The following is a 3615-nucleotide window of genomic DNA, read 5'->3' as shown; positions in this document are numbered from 1 at the left end:
TAGTCGTTGCTTATTGCGGGCTACACTAATCATTGTCTCTCCATAGATTACAACAAAATGGTGTGATAGGAGAAAACGTTTAGTGTTATTTTGCAACAGAAACCGTGAGCAAAATATAATTCTTCAGTGAATCTTGTCCAAAAACAGTTACGCAATATTAATACCCCCCGCCACCACGTATCATGAGGTAAAATAACGATAAACAACATCTGCAATATATTATGAACTCTGAAATCTGATATCTTCACCCACCAGTTGAGTGAATAGATGTAGATGTCATGAAGCAACCTACGTACAGAAACAATGAAATATTTCAGCTACTGCTATTGCAGTTACAGCATCAGCCTTCGTGCCAATATTTCATTTAATTTATACATTGTCTCGCTTCTTCATTAGTGCAAGCTGCAAACTGTCTGCTGCTGCCGCTATGGTTCATTTCTTTCAGTCTAGATCTCACATCAATATCAAAATGCTTCAAATTTTCACCAGTTATCTTGCGTGAATGAATATTTGAATACTGGACGTGTAATTAGCTACAAAGGGAAATTAATGTCGGATATAAGTTCTCAAATTGTTTGAAATGTATGAATATACGTTTCCATTTCATAATGGTATGTATGCTTTCTTGCGTGTCTCTCTACAAATCTCTTGTTTCTTTTACTCTCCCCTTCTCACTCTCTCCTCCTCCTTTTCTTTGTGTATATGTGTGTTTGTGTGCAAGTGTACGTGCGTTTTTGTGTGTGAGTGTGTCTGCGTACACACGTATTTGTATAGCCATATGTATAATTATATACACTTGAAAAGTATATATGTATATGTTGTCATCCGTCCCGAATTCACTGAAACATTGTTAGTCAATTATATGTCAAGATTAAATTTCACATTCCAGGAATCAAACAAGACCTTATTCATGATTATTACAATAATACATTTTCTCTCCTCCGTTCATGTCTATTTCGAAATGCATATTTTTCAAATTTTAAATTTTGGAATGAAGTCGTCTTTTCAATGCTTCTTCTTTCTATGGACATTTAGCGATAATATTTTTGTGAGTAATACATTGAGACGGGGGGAGAGCTTTGCCGTTGTTCATCGGAGAGGCTCCGAGAATGGGGTTAGGGTTAGGGTTGATATATTTCTTGGACGAAAGGAAATGCAAGTTAACTATAGGCAGGGGTGGGGGAATTCCAGTGTGCAAATCTTCTCAGAAAAGAGGATTAGTCATATTGATTTGAGTGGATTTAGTGATAGGTAGAGAAAAAGAAAGAGAGAGAGAGAGAGAGAGAGAGAGAGAGAGAGAGAGAGAGTGAGAGCGAGAGATTCAGATGCGTGATGAGAGTTGAAATGCATGAAGGCTTTCTAGAGTGAAGTGCGTTTAGTGCAAGCCCAGCCAGGTACGAGCAACAGGTGCCAACTTAGTAGAGATATAAAACGCAGGGTGACTCTGAAATTGATAAACAACATTTGTATTGTTGTGGTTGTGAGGTTAGCAGAAGAAGATATCATCGAGGATGTGATTTATGGTGGCTTTGAAGATTTTAGTTGCTTACTTACAAACCTACAGATTGTGAGTTAGGATATTGTAAGTTTATTGCTATATGAATATGTTTGTCATGTATGTGTGTGTATTTGTGCGTCTGCCGATGAATGTGAGCTCCACCCAAAAGCAGTCCCAGTTAAGAAGAATGTTATCTGTTGGAAGCAGATTGTAAACAGTTTAATGAAATTTGAAGGACACACAAATCGTATAATACCGGGAGTTATGACAGCGTGAGGAAAGTTGTATATGAAAGGATATTTACAAATTAAATTAAGAGCTTTTAAATGCGGTGAATCTTGTGGGATGGAAGTACACGGTAGACATCCAAAAATCGAAGACTTAAATCAAAGGCTTGCAAAAGAGTGGGCAGCTTTAAAGGAACCAAAGTTGCTGAAATCTACAGAATGGGGAAAAATACTGCAAGACATGCTGGGTAGGCATTCTATCTGATATTCTCTCAATTACACCAAACTACCGCCCTCAATCTATACGATTTTGTCATTCCAGAAAGGATCAAAGGTGAAGATGATCTGGGCCAGATTTGAAAAAAGAACAGCGAGTTGGGACGAGTACTGTGAAACACCAAACTGGATGATCTAGCAAATTCTTTCAGAAATATATGTTCATTACACTCCTGAAATATGTTTCACAAATAAAAGACCTTATAAAACCAAGTGTCATTACAAAAGAAGTCTGCCAGATAGGAGTTACGTTCTCATAGATTACAAGCTCCACCTCATAGCTCTCACGGTGAGTACACTTCACTCTGCATTAAATGTTCTCTGAAATCTAGTGCCATATCCTTGCATAGACTTACCAGTACTCGTTCATTTTTTTTCCTTTTAATGATGTTGATACTACCAACTGTATCTAATATTTCACAGTGAAGAGGTTGCTTCAGTATTAAATGTCTCTCTATTAATCACGAAATTAATAGTTGATGCTTTACTTACAAATCATGCGTTTTCCCGTTCGTGCTGCTTCACCGTCAATAAGTACACTTACAAAGTTATTCCATTTCATCTCCATATAATTGAAAAGAAAAGGTTCACTTTGTAGAAAACAACTTTATACTACAGGAGTGATTATTACTTGCAAAAGGTTACTCCACTCATACTTGTTTTATGGCCCCTGAAAGGCAAAAATAAATCTCGGCGGCCTTTGCACTCCGGACATAAAAACGGACAAAATGCTGCTAAACATCTTGTCCGACGTGTTAATGATGCTGCCCTCCGACCAGCTTCACCACCGCCCCTATTGGAATCTCGTTTGTAATGTTGGTTAACTCAACCAACCGAATCACAAATTTATCATTTCCTCGAATTCTTTTTATAGGATATACACATTAGTTGCTCTTACTTTTGGTTGTTCTTTTAAACACTATCATTTAACTGAGGAAGTTTCTTTCCTTCATGCACAGCCAGTTTTTCTATGAATAATTTCAAGGAATCTACTTGCTGTTAGCAACGCAAGATCCCTTAATCGTGTAGAATTTATGCTATTTTGTTATCAATTATGATGCTTCATATGACTTACTTAAAGAGTTTCATAAAAGAAGTCTATATTATATAGATATTACATTTGTCCGTTTGAGTAAAGCATTCAACTTTTCGTACACTAAATAGTCCTTTCGATTTTATCATATTGCAGGCTACTGGTCAGACCAAAGAGCAAAATTATATCTGTATTGCAAATAGATTCCACCAGTTTCACCCACTTTTCGACGTATGCTATTCCATTCTTGTTCTTCAATAAATACTAGTATAATTTTGTGTTGTGTGGTTTTATTCCCTCTCAATATTAACAACCATTCACACAGAGAAACATATGTTTAATTATATATATTAAAAAAATAAGAGATGAGGAATTATGTGAATTATTTACATTTGACGGATATTTGTCCTCATCTTCTTTGTTGTTAACAACGGTTCGGCTGTTATACACTCCAGCCTTCATCAGGTGTCTTGGGGAAATTTCGAACCTGGGTTCTCATTCCTAAAGTATTTTTCGATGTTGTTGTCATTATTATTATTATTATTATTCAGGTCACTGCCTAGAATCGAACTCGGAATCTT

At 36.3% G+C, this 3615-nt stretch overlaps 1 long non-coding RNA gene across 1 annotated transcript; it reads left to right on the top strand.

Moving 5' to 3' along the window:
* Window positions 1-435: 435 nt before the first annotated feature.
* LOC128247256 (uncharacterized) lies at window positions 436-3281 on the top strand. The gene is made up of 3 exons (XR_008263608.1): window positions 436-611; window positions 2048-2290; window positions 3191-3281. It is a non-coding gene; the product is annotated as an uncharacterized LOC128247256 (long non-coding RNA).
* The last annotated feature ends 334 nt before the right edge of the window (window positions 3282-3615 follow it).

This window comes from Octopus bimaculoides, chromosome 3, assembly GCF_001194135.2.
Source record: "Octopus bimaculoides isolate UCB-OBI-ISO-001 chromosome 3, ASM119413v2, whole genome shotgun sequence".
In the NCBI taxonomy this organism is placed as follows: domain Eukaryota; kingdom Metazoa; phylum Mollusca; class Cephalopoda; order Octopoda; family Octopodidae; genus Octopus; species Octopus bimaculoides.
Note: the sequence above shows the minus strand (reverse complement) of the source record. Positions and strands in the feature narration are given on the sequence as shown.